This window comes from Brachycentrus maculatus, unplaced genomic scaffold (genome assembly GCF_059751285.1).
Source record: "Brachycentrus maculatus isolate JH-2025_06_01 unplaced genomic scaffold, ASM5975128v1 h1tg000189l, whole genome shotgun sequence".
In the NCBI taxonomy this organism is placed as follows: Eukaryota; Metazoa; Arthropoda; class Insecta; order Trichoptera; family Brachycentridae; genus Brachycentrus; species Brachycentrus maculatus.
This window is the reverse complement of record NW_028280940.1, coordinates 308,639-325,167: the sequence shown is the minus strand read 5'-3', so window position 1 is coordinate 325,167 and position 16,529 is coordinate 308,639. Positions and strand designations below refer to the sequence as shown.

At 32.0% G+C, this 16,529-nt stretch overlaps 1 protein-coding gene across 3 annotated transcripts in view; it reads left to right on the top strand.

The window, feature by feature from the left end:
* LOC148307798 (very long chain fatty acid elongase AAEL008004-like) overlaps positions 1 to 16,529 on the top strand; it is a 65,583-nt gene that overhangs the window by 13,379 nt on the left and 35,675 nt on the right. The gene's annotated exons all lie outside the window — the stretch shown is intronic.

The following is a 16,529-nucleotide window of genomic DNA, read 5'->3' as shown; positions in this document are numbered from 1 at the left end:
TGTAAAAAACATTTGTATTTCTCAGAATCTGACTTACGTATAAGAAAGGATTTTGTAAACGAGTTGAACTTACGAAATAAATCATTATTATTTTAATGCAAAATTGTTATGTTCCGCTTAATGTAATCCGGCGGAGAGCATTATTTCACAGCTGCGCTCACTTTCGGAGTACTCGCGGGTAATTAGAAGGCCTGGCTACAAGAGCGCTCTCTAGGAATTGAGAAATCAAACGAAATCGTGAACCAAACTAACACTAAGTATAGTTTTCCATTTATGTTTACCGAGGACTATATTTATATAGTTATATCGCGTGTTAAACTTCTTTAAAAAATAACGAATAATTTATAAAAAGAAATATCTACGCTTTAATTAATTACTGAAAATTTATCTCCATTCTTACGATATACAGCCATCAGGAATGGTGTACCAACTGTCTCACTAATTCATTTCGAATACAAACGTACTAAGTACAAGAATATGGATAAGTTAATAGTTATTATCGATAAAATAATTGTTATAATATCTTTGTGCCAGTGATTACCAACGTAAACGTTTGAAGCCTTTAAGCAGCTTGAGGGGCGATCGTATGTTTAGGGGTGCGATCAAAAAAATTATCAAACCAGGTACCACTAAAATGTATACTTGTTAAGTTACTTTAGATTCGTTTTTAGATTATGACAACTCTATACAATAAATTTCAAATAAACAATAATCTGAGTCATGGGCGTAGCCGGGTAAAAACAGAAACGGTAGTAAATTTATATCAATTAAAAAGTCTGAATTTCCGTAACTATCTCAATTATGGAACAAAAATACGTTAGATTTGATGAGTTTTATAACAGGAAACATATAATAATTTCATTTCTTTTTTCTGCATATTTTTATTCCTGTATTTTTGAAAATATATAGCCGAATCCGTACAATTTGAGCAAACTTTGTGTAAAATAAATGTAGGTTGCTCATCCTGAAGCAGTCAAATAGACTTTTTGGTAGTTTCTAGACTTGGAAATATGTTCTCCTCCGCATGAAGTCTGCTTGGGCCACTTTACAAAATCTCTGCGTTTTGGTGGAGTTCCTTGGAAACGCCATAAATTTGCAAGAATACACTGTATTCAAAAAGTGCCGCATCATTATGCATTTATAGTTTTGAAAAACACGGCTATGGAAAGTAGGTACTTTCCATAGCCGTTAGTTGCTGACTGATTCTAATGCGAAATTCGTCAACAGGATACGTATACTCCGCAGAACACTAACGACGCGGTAACAGGGGTAACAAGTTTTGGGATCCCAACTCTTGGTGTCCCAACTACTAATGACATAACACTCGATTACTTTACGAAGCATTCGTTTTTTACAATGGAGTGATTGATAGTTTAATCTTTTATATCCCCTTATTTATTTACAACTATCCATTCTCGTTCAATACGAAGAGCTCAGATTGTGTTGTGTTTTATTATATTAATGTATATGCCAAGAAAAATAGTTTATAATTAATCGCATTACTTATTCATTGTATTCATTCATCGATCGACAGCTTCTGAGTATTTAATAACCATTTATCGTTTCTGGATATTTGACCATTAATTGTGAAGGTTAATACCTTAAAACGTTATCAACGTAATTGGGAAACTAATTAACGCCAATATTGTACCACCATCTCCTTGAATTCAAATTTATCTGTTGTGAATTTGATTTTAAATTGTCATCGTGCAAATGAATTTTCTAAAATTATGTAAAGTAATAATGTTAAGAATACCTATATTTATTTGTTCGACCATTTCCGTGATTTATTCCGGTACCTACGTAACATGGTGTAATTTTTCACTGTTTTCACAGATTCTGTTTGGAGATTTGATAATCGAATAGTGAATATTTTAGATTATTTTAGATATCTTAACCCATAAAATATTAAAATTAGCGTTTTGAGAAATCTGAATTAATTAATTAATTTATTTCATCGTATACATAATTAAAAATTATAAACTACAATAATGTACCCTAACGTTTTCCCTTGGCAAGAGCACATTATTCAAAATTTATTTAAAAATTGTAAGAAAATTGTTAATGCTATCAAATACGACATAGCTGAATGATGCGATCTATTTCATTATCTACTTAGGAATAGCACTTTTATATCAAGTTTCTATTTTTAATGAAAAAAAAATTATTAAAAGAGGTGTGTGATTTTGTTTGATGTGTTTCTGTGTTATGAATCTTTTGGTTCTGTGTACGTTACCATAAAGTTGTTGATTGTGATTTGTGGGCTTTGCTGTGAGGTGCTTTATTGTGTTATGTGAGAGTGATTATTAAATGAATACATAATGATAGTTGTAATTTCTAAAATATTTCCGGAGTCCGTCTCGGATTTTTTTTAGTTTTTGTCTATTTGTATACTTAAATATTTATATGCGTTAACAGCTTCTTCATTTCAAAGGATATGTACTCGTGATCATAGTTTATGACCAATTATCTAAAAATCAAGAATTGTCATTGTCATTGCATTTTATGTACTCATATGTAACCCGAAAGATTATTTCTTACGATAATTTAAAATGATGAAGTTTACACTATGTTCAACTGCAATTTTTTATCATATTTTTATCATACTTTATTATCATATTTTTTCTTCATTAACCTAAACTTCTTGACATTGTGGACCAACAAGTGGTTTAAAATGTTAGAAGAAATAATAGTCCCGAAATAAAGTTGAAGTTTGTAATCGAGTATCTGGGCTGGAATGACATGGAAAGATAACTTTTACATATCGTGTAAATAACATTATGTACTTTTATTGAATTTTTATTTCTAACTACTTGTCATTTTGAATCCTGTTTTTGATTATTTTTATCGGGAAGTTAGTGATATTTTTTAACCGTTATAACCAAATTAACTACGCAGTAAACGAATATCTTATTTCATTTATTATATTTTCTCACTCTCATTCCAGTCCTGATATGATTCATAATAAATATTCATCATCTCAATATTCTTATACTTCCATTTGTAAAATTGTGTTATTTGAATAAATAAGAATATCATCTTAGTGTGTACAAAAATGTACAATAGCGAGATGGCTCTTCTCATCCTTCTCCAGGACACGATTATCTATGAAAATCTGTTTTGAAAAGTTTGAAGGAAAATAGCGTTTTTATTTCAGGCAACATAAAATTATTATTAGCTCGAGAGAAAAACTTTCAGTCACTTGTTAATTGTTGAAAAAAAATTTTTAAAATGTAATTTTCTCATAACAAATACGAGTAAATATAAACAAGTAAATAATTATGGAAATAATCGCACCTTATGCGTACATAGTATTATGCATAAGCAAGTACCTCGCAATTCCGTCTGCACTGTCTGCTTAACATATGATATTACTATTGACCTTTCTCGTTCACAAAGGCTATAACAAGTTCAGTATCCTTTTCCCCAATTCCAAATACTGCGCTCCTTAGATAACTCTACAACGACTTATTACCTCAATTCAGTTTTTGAACTTGCGTTCCTACATATGGTTGCGGTTGGACTTGACCAACTGCGACTAGTTCGCGCGACCTCAATATGTATATTATATCGAATAAGCTTAACGGCAACGCGAATATCTTTGTTCGGACAGTCATTACCAATCGGCGGCGGTTTCGTCACTCGCGCGATGCGAGGTGGAGGAAGCCGGCGAGACCGCAACACCCAGCGGCGGCGGCGTTACAGAATACCACCGAACGTCGATGCACGAGTGCTCCACTTGCGAGTACATTCGGACACGGACACTCTGACCCACTTACTCTTCTAGCAAACCCCGAACTGAGTATCTTCACTATCTCGCAGCTATCTCCCGACTCGGTACGTTACTAACAGACGTTGGAGGGGTTGGCAGGTGGAAACGTTATTGTATCATGCCCCCGCCTACATATGAGTGCACGGAATACCATTTACAAAAATTACGTCGTTTCAATGATAATATCCCGATTTGAGGTCTTGCCCAATGTTTGAGCGAAACAGGTAGATTCTCCAACCGGAGTGTGATGCTCACAACGTCGACTCCCTGAACCCGCAGGAGATGCTAAGAAGCGGAGTCGTAACCAAGTTGTACATGGACTACCTGGAAAGTATAGTTGTGGAAATAAAAATAACTACAATGAAGGAGGAAGACCGAGAAAAACATGGCACGATCAGTCGTAATAATCGGCGGGTATGTATGAGGAGATGCATGAACGTGGAAGAGGCGAAGAAGTTTGCAAAGACAGAGTGGTGTGGCGTTCTATTCTGTCTGCCTACCCCTGCGGGGAAGCGGCGTGATGGTTAGTTAGTTAGTTAGTTAGTTAGTTTACAATGAAGGGGGATAAACGTCGGAGCCGGGAGTTGTAGAACAACTATGACCAATATTTACGGAGCTAAAGTGTAGTGGAGTGGAGCGGCTGAACGCTGCTATACTCCTTTTTTTTCTCCCACGTAATGCATACAGGTAAGCACCATAGTAAAAGTGTAAGAATTCCTTACCCGTAGCATGACCTTGCATTTATAAGCAGGGTGCAAAAAAGGGAAAGAAAAAAAAACAAAAAGAAATATCCCGATGTTACTAATTTTCTTATTATGGCCAAACTAATCGCGTTAGCGTTTTCATTTTTTTCTCAAAAAAATTATTTGAATTATATATATGTAATAAAATAACTAGGTACCTACCTATACATTTTATTAAGTACTTACAAAAAGTACCTACATATTATAAAACAGTTCTACCACAGATGTCGCATGCGTCGCACAGAATTAAACAAAAGAGATCCGATAGGAAAAAATAACTGTCAGAATCAGATAGATAGATAGATAGATAGATATAAAAATTATTATAAAGATAAATTAAGAATAAACTTTAATTACAAAGCAACACATTGTTTATTTTATTATTATACACCCACTTTACATATTATTTACACTTAATTTTCAAAAGGAAAATATTACCACGTTATAAAACGACAATTTTGTTAATCAAAAATGAAGAAACAAAATAAAAATAAAATGGATACTGCTCCTCAAACATTAGAAAACTTACTAGAAAAATTAATACAAAATGCTCAGGTAAGCAAACATCAAAATTTAAAAGATATTTCAGAGAAGTTCATCATTGAAAAATTTACAAGCAAAAATCCTAATGCAAACCAGTGGATGGATATTTTTGAAAAAGAATGTACACGTTTTGAGGTGACAACGGATGAGAAAAAAATTGAAATATTAAGATTGTTTATGGATAAAAGTTGTGAAGATTGGTACAGTTCGATGATGATAAAATTTTCCATGAACTCAGAATGGATAGTATGGAAAAACAACTTTTGTAAAACATTTACAAACAAGGGATGGAACCATGTAATGTTTGCATTATCTTTTAAATATAACGACGGTTCCTTGTTAGACTATGCCATAAGGAAGGAAAAACTTTTGTTGGAGATGAGAAGAACGATCGACATGGGTACCTTAGTAGATCTTATTGTGGCTGGTTTACCAGAATTTATAATTAATAAGATTGATAGAGAAAAATTAGAAGATACAGTCGATTTATTCAATGAAGTAAAAAAACACGAAAACATTGTAAATAAAAAAAGGTTTTCGGATCAAAGAAGATATGGAAATCTAAGAACTAGTGGTAAAATTAAAGATAAAAGTCCATGTAAGATTTGTGAAAAATTAAATAAGGGAACTCGATATCACCCTGAAGTAACGTGCTGGTTTAGAACAAAGGAGGATGATAAGTTTAATAATAAAAATACTATCAGACATGTAAACAATTCAGTTATAGAAGCTAAGTTAAACGAAACCGATCAAAAAAACGAATAGTAACACCATTAATAAATGTCAAACTATTACTAAATGATCAAATTGAAATATTTGGAATTTACGATTCAGGTTCAAATGTTTCTCTAATAAATTCTAAGTTATTAAAACTAAAAGGAAAAGGAAACAATATGAATGAAGCAGATTTAGTAACAATTAATGGTGTTAAAAAGACAAACGGTTTGACGACTTTGAAAATAAAAATATTTGAATTGGAAAAAAACGTTGATGTATATATTATTGATGAAGAAAATTTCAAATATGATTTTTTGATAGGATTAGATATGATAAAAAAATTTAAACTAATCCAAAATGAAGACTTAAAAATAACACAGAGACAATGCTTGAAAAATGAAAATAAAAAGAAAGTAGAAAAAATTTCTACAAAATATAAAATTAAAAATAGTGAATTTAAAAATACAGAAAATAATAACAGCGAGGAATGCAAAATAAATTATAATGAACATGTAAAAGAAGAAGATTTTGAAATAAAAATAAATCATTTAAATCAATTTCAAAAATCTAAAATAAATGAACTGATTTGCAAATATAAATCCGTTTTTGCAAAAGACAAATATGATATCGGCACTGTTAGTGGATACGAAGCGAGGATAGACTTACTAGTAGACAGATATTGCAGTAAGAGGCCTTACAGATGTACTGTAGAAGATAAAAAGGAGATAGAAAAACAAATTGCAAAATTACTGGATAATAAGCTAATAGAAGAATCCTACAGTCCATTTGCTGCACCTGTTACATTGGCATTTAAAAAAGAGGAAAACAAAAAATCCAGACTGTGTATAGATTTCAGAGACTTGAATAAAATAGTAGTGCCTCAAGCCCAACCATTTCCTTTAATTGAAGACCTAATGATAAAGACCAGGAATTGCAAATTTTTTTCAACACTAGATATAAACTCAGCGTTTTGGTCTATTCCTTTACGAATCGAAGACAGAAAAAAGACGGGATTTGTTACACAAGAAGGACATTTCCAATGGACTTGCCTACCATTTGGATTGAAGACCTCACCAGCAATTTTTCAAAGGATACTAGGTAACATATTAAGAAAGTATAAACTTACTGATTTCACCGTTAATTACATAGATGATATTCTTATATTTTCTAAAACTTTTGCTGAGCACATTAAACATCTAACGCAGTTGCTGGAAGCGATCGAAACGGAAGGTTTCAGGTTAAAATTTACAAAATGCGCATTTGCGTCAGACTTGGTAAAATATCTAGGTCATATAATTCAAAATAATTCAATAAAACCAGTAAAGGATAATTTGATTTCAATAAAGAATTTTCCTGTTCCAAAAACGATAAAAAATGTAAGACAATTTCTGGGGAAAATAAACTTTTACCATGAATACATACCAAAGAGTGCAATAATACTAGATCCATTGCATAACTTACTAAGGAAAAATCGAAAATTTATTTGGTGTGATAAATGCCAAAAAGCATTTGAAATAACAAAAAGCATGCTTTGCTCACAGCCCGTTCTAGAAATTTTTGATCAGGATTTACCAATCAACATTTATACCGATGCTTCTTTAGAAGGTGTTGGGGCCATTTTGAAACAAAAGCAGCCCGATGGTAGAGAAAAACCAGTGGCATACTTTTCAAAAAAACTAAATGAAGCTCAGAAGAAAAAAAAAGCAATATATTTAGAATGTTTAGCAATTAAGGAAGCAGTAAGATGCTGGCAATACTGGTTAATAGGTAAATCATTTACGGTTTATTCAGATCACAAACCTTTGGAAAATATGAATCTGAAATCTAGGACCGATGAAGAGTTAGGTGATTTAACATATTATTTATCGCAATATGAATTTGAAATAAAATATAATCCAGGAAAGAAGAATTTAGAAGCAGATTGTCTAAGCAGGAATCCAGTATTAGAATCGAGTGAAAATGCAGATGAACAATTAAAAGTTGTAAATTTGGTTAAATTAGAAGATATTTTAAGAGATCAGAATAAAAATGAAAGAATTCAACAGAAAAAAAACAAATGGATTGAAAAAAACAATGTCTATTTTAAAAAGGTCAAGAAAAAAGAAAAAATAATTCTTTCAGAACCGTTTAGCATCGAAATCATAAAAGACATACATGAAAACCTATGCCATATTGGAATTGGACAAATGCAAAAGACTATTAGTCCACATTACGCAGCCAAAAATTTGACGAAAAACATAAAAACAATTTGTAGAAATTGTGAAATTTGTATTAAAAATAAATCAAGAGGACAAAAGAAATTTGGATTTATGTCTCATCTAGGCCCGGCCACAAAGCCTTTTGAAATAATATCTTTAGACACAATTGGAGGTTTAGGAGGTTCAAGATCAACAAAAAAATATCTACATCTCTTAGTGGATCACTTTACAAGATACGCATTTATTTTAACCTCGAAAACTCAGAATGCAAATGATTTTATAAAACTAGTCATGAAAATAACAGAAACCGAGGATATTGGTATGCTTCTCACCGACCAATACCCAGGAATAAACTCGAAAGAATTCAAGGAATTCTTAAATGACAAGCGGATCCCAATAATCTTCACTGCAGTAAATGCACCATTCTCAAATGGCCTAAATGAAAGGCTGAATCAAACATTGGTGAACAAAATCAGATGCAAAATAAATGAAAAAGGGAAAAGAAGAGCATGGACCACAATAGCTCAAGAATGTGTTAGTAAATATAATAATACTAATCACTCAGTCACTGACTTTTCCCCAAGTTATCTTTTATATGGTACAGATGTAAATATTTTACCCAACGAATTAAAACAAGGAAAATCTAATAATGACTGGATTAGAGACAGGCAAATAGCGCTTGAAAATACAATAAAATCACATAATTACAATAAAACATTATTTGACAAAAATAGAATAGGCTGCGAATTCAACGTAGGAGACATGGTGTATGTGGAAAATGGAAACAAGCTAAACAGAAAAAAATTGGATGAACTAAAAATTGGACCTTATAAAATTATTGAAAAAATTTCTAACTCAATATACAGAATTGATACAGGTCACAAAAAAATAAAATCAAACCTTTATCATATCACTAAACTTATACCAGTCCCTTCACTTCAAGGAGATGATCCGGAGGACGAGTGAAAATTTTACTATGAATTTTCTTCCCCAAGGGGGGAGATGTAATAAAATAACTAGGTACCTACCTATACATTTTATTAAGTACTTACAAAAAGTACCTACATATTATAAAACAGTTCTACCACAGATGTCGCATGCGTCGCACAGAATTAAACAAAAGAGATCCGATAGGAAAAAATAACTGTCAGAATCAGATAGATAGATAGATAGATAGATATAAAAATTATTATAAAGATAAATTAAGAATAAACTTTAATTACAAAGCAACACATTGTTTATTTTATTATTATACACCCACTTTACATATTATTTACACTTAATTTTCAAAAGGAAAATATTACCACGTTATATATATTTTTTCATATAGGCACCATTCACCGTGGCTGTTTAACCTATACATGGATAATTGCATGAAAGAACTGAAAGATTTAAATGTTGGAGCCAGAATGAATAATTTGACTGTCTGTTGCCTTTTGTATGCTGACGATGCTGTTCTTCTTGCCGATAGCAGAGAAGACCTGCAGGCGTTGGTGACAAAAGTGTATAATGTGTGCAAGGAAAGTGACTTATTGATGAATGTTAGCAAATCCAAGATTATGGTTTTTGAAAGAGAAGAATGCAGATCTGAATGTGAAATATTGGTAAACGGAGAGTTTCTGGAACAGGTAGATGATTTCGTGTATTTGGGTAGTATGTTTTCTAGGGATGGAAAGATTGATAAAGATATAGAAAGGAGAGTGAATGCTGGGAACAAAGTGAACGGTGCACTGAAATCAGTTATATCAAATAAAAACCTATCAGCGGAAGCTAAACTGGCAGTACACAACGGAGTCCTGGTTCCAACTCTAATGTATGGAAGTGAAACATGGAGTTGGCAAAAGAAGGCTGAAAGTAGACTGAATGCAGTCGAAATGCGATCTCTCAGAAGAATGTGTAACAAAACGATGTATGATAGATGTGCGAATAGTGAAATAAGGAAGGAATGCAAAGCTGAGATAAGCATTATCGATAAAATTAAGAAAGGTGTGTTGAGATGGTTTGGACATGTAGAACGAATGAGTGAGGAAAGAACGGTAAAACAAATTTATGAGGCGAATGTTAGCGGGAAAAGAAGCAGAGGAAGACCGAGAAAAACATGGCACGATCAGGTATGCCAAATACTTGAAAGTGGTCAGGTTAGGAGTCGTAACAATCGGCGGGTATGTATGAGGAGATGCATGAACGTGGAAGAGGCGAAGAATGTTTGCAAGGACAGAGTGGTGTGGCGCTCTATTCTCTCTGCCTACCCCTGCGGGGAAGCGGCGTGATGGTTAGTTAGTTAGTTAGTTAGGCACCATTAGGCATTTGTCACATTTATTGACACAAATACAAATCAAAAATAAAAGACAATCGGTGCAGCCTTAGTTAAAGAAATAATCGAGATTTATAGGATATGACTACGCATATTTTAATTGCAAGAAAAAACAACATTTTTGGACTCCATCAAGTGTAACTTTAAGTAAAACTTTAATTAAAAAGTGTAACTTTATTAGTTGTCAACCTCGATCCTATTACCACACTGTGAGTAAGGCCGCGAAGATAACGTACCTATTAACGTACTTATTTCGTTCTGGAATCGGGGAACTGTGGGAACTTTTACGTACTGGTTTTACAGGCATCGCTACCAACTTTTCAAAACCTCGCTTATGCGTAATGATGCAATATTTTCAGCTTACAGAAATGATGTATTTGGATAAGAGAATTTTGCTAGTTAAACTAAAATTTTAATAAATTTATTTTGTGGATTTTTATAAACACAAAGAGTCTTAAAAATTCTTTAATGTGTTCAATCCAATATTCTTATTATCACAATTAGCTTGTTAAATTACTTATTGTTGTAAAATAGATATCCTTAGATATTTGTCCGATATAACATTGACCCGATTCCGACCTGCGTAACGCGTAATGCGTAACGCGCAACTACTCGACCTTGCGACGAGGCGGGGTGAATCAAACCCGTTCCGCGGTGAAGTAAAAGTAGGGAGAGCGATGCCGTAATAATAACGTAACAAGAGAAACGATCCACTTATTTAATGGGTTAATAAATTTGTAATGTCACTAATAAAACTCAATAAAAACAACCGACCGTTTCTTTTAGATTGAAAGTAAATTTGGTGACCTATTCCGGCACGCAACTTTTATATTTTATTTTACAATCTAACGATGAAAACACCGAAAGTGTTCTTGTAAATAGATCGTAGTAAAATCTTTCGGATTAACGATTTGTGAACAGAAAGTAGGCCGATATCATGAATCATAGGTACTTACACAAGTCTGTGTGCGTGCGTGTCAATGTCCATTATTGTAACACCACTTTGTTAATGCAATCCTTATTTCTTTCTACCATTTATATTATTTTACCCTAGACATAAGAGTTAATGTAGTACAGATGTGTGTCGGGAACAATTCAAAGTGTCAATAATGGATTTAACAAAGGGTGTCAAAATCGCGATCTTTTTCGACGAAAGGTCAATACATATAATTAATATAAAGATCTAATAAATAATAAAAATTAAATATCGAGTAATTATATTAAATCACACACCGTACATAAAGCTCAGTCTAAATTTTGGAGTTGTGCCCTTGGAACGTTAAAGAATGAAGAAGGGGTAGAAGCTGTCTCTTTTTTACAGTGGGAACGTGGACAATAGGGGGAGACTTTGGTCATTGTCATATTGTTAATTATGGGTTTGTTATACCATCCTATAGTTAATATTGATTATTTTCATTATAAGCTTGACAGGTAGGTAAATATAATATATGCCAATTCATCCGTCAGCTATTATAATGTTTGCAAAACCTTAAATCGATTACATATTTTTGCAATTGAAAACAAGTTGTTACTCCTTATAGCTAGAGGCGCTACAATCATTCCTCAAAGCCTTTTCTACTCGTAATAGCTCGTTGTCGGATAAAATCTCAGATTGCCCACCACATGGAGCGAATTGCTGAGTTGGAATTTAGTCCGTTCTGGCTCCTAAACCGTTGCCAATTACATTAAGTGCACTTGAAGAAGTGATAGTTGCTTATATGCACATTTGCACATACTACAGTCACCTGTGTAGGTAGGTTAATCATTATAAATCCATACAAGATCTAATTCAATTGATCACTTTAGAAAATTACGTTAAATATTTTTTTTTTCATTATTTATATTTGAGCACGATTAAACAAAAATTCGTTGTATTTTTGTGAAAAGCCCTATTTTTAGAGTACGAATTATATAAAAATCTACGTTAAACAGACATGAAAAATAAATACTTCCTATGTTCAAAAGCCTCCATGAAGGTAGGTACAAATTTATATAGATAAGCACGTACTTATACAATTTATACATGTATAGTAGACCATTATGTTTCCCTACGCCGTAGTTGGAGATTTAATTTTGATGTCCTATAATATGTGTATCCATACTATACCAATTATAATAAAACAATGTTCAACTGTTTATTGTATATCTTAACATAATACGAAATTAAGCCATTACGATCTCTGTTTACAATAAATTCATCATAGTTCAAAAACGATTCGTTACTTTACTTACCTACATACGTGGAATACATTATACTTCCAAATCTGCATAAATATTATAAATCATAGAACTAATACTTTTCCAAATATTTGTCGAAAAATACATATTTATAAATAATGAATACATTGGTCAACAAGAGCAACACGGGCTTCGAAATGATGATTTTACATTTGTAACACGCTTTGGATTTTAAATTTTAAAATTCAGTGAAGCGATTAAGGGTATAGATATTTTACAGTATCGATTTTTAGTTGAGTGTTGCTAAAAGTACTTTTTTTTACATCCATGTTTCTGGAAAAATATTTATTTGATTATTTTCAAACGTAGACACAAATCGCAATACAGTATTAGGTATTATTTATCCGTAATAACTTAAATAGTATATATAATTTCTGACTATCTAAAGCATTTCCAATAAAAATATTATCAATATATTATGAAACCCCTGCCAACGAAAAATTACTAACCATTTTGTCAAACTACATGCTGATTTGAATATCGTTCAAGTAAATAAGTTTTTGCTGCGATCTCAAGTTTTCAGCAAAGTTATTTAAATATATTAGATATTTAAATTTATAAAGTCAACATAAATCAAATTAATGCTCAATTTCGTCATAAATAAGTTATATTCCGATTTTTGTGGATAATTCTATGTTGGCTTCGATTTAACTACTTTCATATTTTTTTCGTATTACAATACTTATTTTTAATACCAATTAAGAATTAAGTATTTCTTTATGATATTTAACGTTGACCTCTACTGAACGATTTATAATTCATAAAATAGTAAATAATTACAATAAAATTAATTTTAAAAAAAATCCATATTCAAAATATTTTCCCGATTTCAGAAATATCACATTAACACACAACCACTAGCCACAATAAATCCACATAATTACAATGAATGATAAAAAAACAATAAAACTAATGAATAAAAGTGGGGTTAAAGGGTATTTTTTCTCATTAGCTTGTAGGTTAATTACTACAGTATTCTCTAAAACAATAATCATCTCATTCGAGGAATAACAAAATAATGATTATAAATTAGCGATTCTCTCATTCAATATCTAAACTTTGTGACCCCCACATTATGAGAACCACTCATTATGAGCCTCTTATTCGTGAATATCGTGGACCGTCTGGTTTGTCTATGATTACCCATGGCGGCGAAGTCACATCTCTGAAAGTAAAGGAAGTTTAGTTATTATAATATTTACTCCCTCTTATTTTATTTTGGACAAACCAGATGGCTCACTATTTGCATTCGCTAATGTCTGAATGGGCCATTAGATTAAGGCAGGTTTCTATTATTTGGTTAAAAATTAAACAAGCAAGTTTCAAAACGAATATGTAATTTTTCCCAGAGTTTTCTCATTGATCATTCGTCAAATATTTCATTTGTTGATCAACCCCGTGATCGCGATTTTGTATGTGGTATTTTAATTTCACAAATTTTCTTTTTTAAGTACCTGCTTTTAGATATTTAATTTTTAGAAAAGTCCAAAAATAATCAAGATATACACAGTTTTCCGTAAAATGCTACTGCTAGCAATTAGAACAACTTGTCCACTCGCAAAATAGAGAGGCGCTAGAAAATGAATTAATTTTCCAAATAACGAATACGGTTTACTCGTTTGATAGACGACTCACTTTGTTATTTGCTGACGTTGCAGTGCCATGGCATGGAGTATTTGATCGTGATTGAAGCACGATGACGCGCGATGGCGATAAATAAATATACGCCGAATATGGCAAACGTGTCAACAATTTAGAAACTAAAAAACAAATAAAGCACTTGAGTTTTTTCATCTCAAATTGCGTCAGCATCTTCGGGCAGAAGAAGTTGTGAATTTGACTATTTACTAAATTAATGAAAGAATACTCTTGAATAGAAGTTTAGTTAAGCATATTATATTTTGGCTAGTCGTTTTTTTCACCAATACGTTTTTCAAATATTGTGTGGCATATTTACATCTAGAGGATAGGTATTTCATGTGCCATTTTGCTAATTCAGTGTATGCAAGTAGTGCCTAATGGGTTGTTCGTTTCTTTTTTGGATTATTTTTCTCCAACTCAAACTTACATATGATATTAAGAGCAAGAAATACAAAAATTCGAAAAGCCATAAGCCTTAATTCATAGAATCGAAAAACGGAAACAAATATTTACTTCCTCGGGACTTACTACAGAAGTTATTAATTCGATTGCCCATCACAATATGTAAAATACTATATTCTCCCACTTCACTCCAGTAGTCTTCTCATTTAATATAATGCATGATCAACGTTCCATGGTTGGGATCCTGTATACATACACATGTTCAGGTAGTAGAAACCTCATAATGGTAAAAAAAAAAACGTTAACGTTTATTTATGTGTATTTCAAGATGATAAAAACTGTTAATGTTTTGCTTTATAATTATTTCATGTATTTTAAGGTAATTTAATGAATTCAAATTAGTATCTTTATAAAATTAATTTACTTTGTTTACACACTCTTTTTATTAATGCAATTCAACCTACCGGTTTCAACAATACATTGTCATCGTTAGGGTTTATTTTAAATCAAAAACATTAAAAACATTAAAATACTCTCGCCAAAAACTTCCACACACTCCATAAAAATTCTAAATACATTTAAGATTTTTATGGAGTGTGTGGAAGTTTTTGGTGAGAGTATTTTAATGTTTTTGATTTAAAATAAACCCTGATGATGACAATGTATTGTTGAAACCGGTAGGTTAAATTGTACTTATAAAAAAATGTCATGAAAATAAAGTTAATTAATTTTATAAAGATATTATAAAATGTGCCACAAAGTATCTGCGGAAAACATTCAAGAAAATAAAATTAGGTTCTAACATGAAAAATAGTCACGCAGAACAAAACAGGGTCGTATTTCGTTGTATAAGTGCGGGTGCATCGGAGACTCATTTGACGAGGTAAGAAGATTTTAATGATATTTGCTAAACTGAAGAGTGCTGACCTTGGCATAGACTTGTCCACAGTGAGCTGTAGTGCTTCACTTCGCTGTTTATTTTTTCAAATGATGACATCTGGCCTAAGAGTGAATAACAACGGTAGTCCACTATATGGTACGGTACATAAACGAATTAAGTTGACAACAGGTTTTATAATATTTATTTTATTGCGTTAATTAACTATCAGATTTTATTCAGTTACCTTAATCATCGATTCTGAATCCTCTATGTATCGCTACGCTCCAAAAATCCAAAATACTATAAATTACCTTATGGCCCTCTAGTTATACGCTTTACCGTTTACCAAAGATTTCAATAATAAAATAACGTGACAGTAACGTTTTTCCTGTTATTATTTTTCTGTCTGACTTCAACCCTTCCTATACCACGTTAAAGATTCTTTTTATTGAGTAATTCCATTTTTTAAACAACGTTTTTTAATCACATTGAATGTTTATCAATAATAAAAAACGTATTATCACTATCCACTAATCTAGTGTGTCATAATGAAGCAGAGGATAAAGCAACCAAGGTACTCGCTCATCTACTACCAATAGTCTTGTCTGTCTGTTTTTTTTATAAAGGAGGATGAATAGCATCAGTGAGAATCAGATTAGTATGCGATAGTTCGATAGAGGAAAACTTTTTTAAATCGTTAATGCATATATCAAATCAATAGGTCAGTATTAAGATACAGATACACATGCTACTAATTAAGCATGGCTATGAGCATGTTTGAGAGCACGCTCTCTAGTTGTATACATTTGCTTGAAATAAGGCTCTTTTACATACATCGATATAAGCATGCTCATAAGAAAAACCTGTTCAGCCGCGCCCAAAGCACGCCCTTCGCACTCGTGCCCGGAAATTAAACGACTGTTGATTTTTGAGCATGCTTATTTCTACCAAAGTACGTACACACATGTCACTAAGTAACAATTACTCAATAATAGCATGCTTTTTTGTAATAATGAACATGTGTATCTAGACCTTAACGCTAGAGTACCGAATAGAAACGAAACATTTATCGTTGACCTGG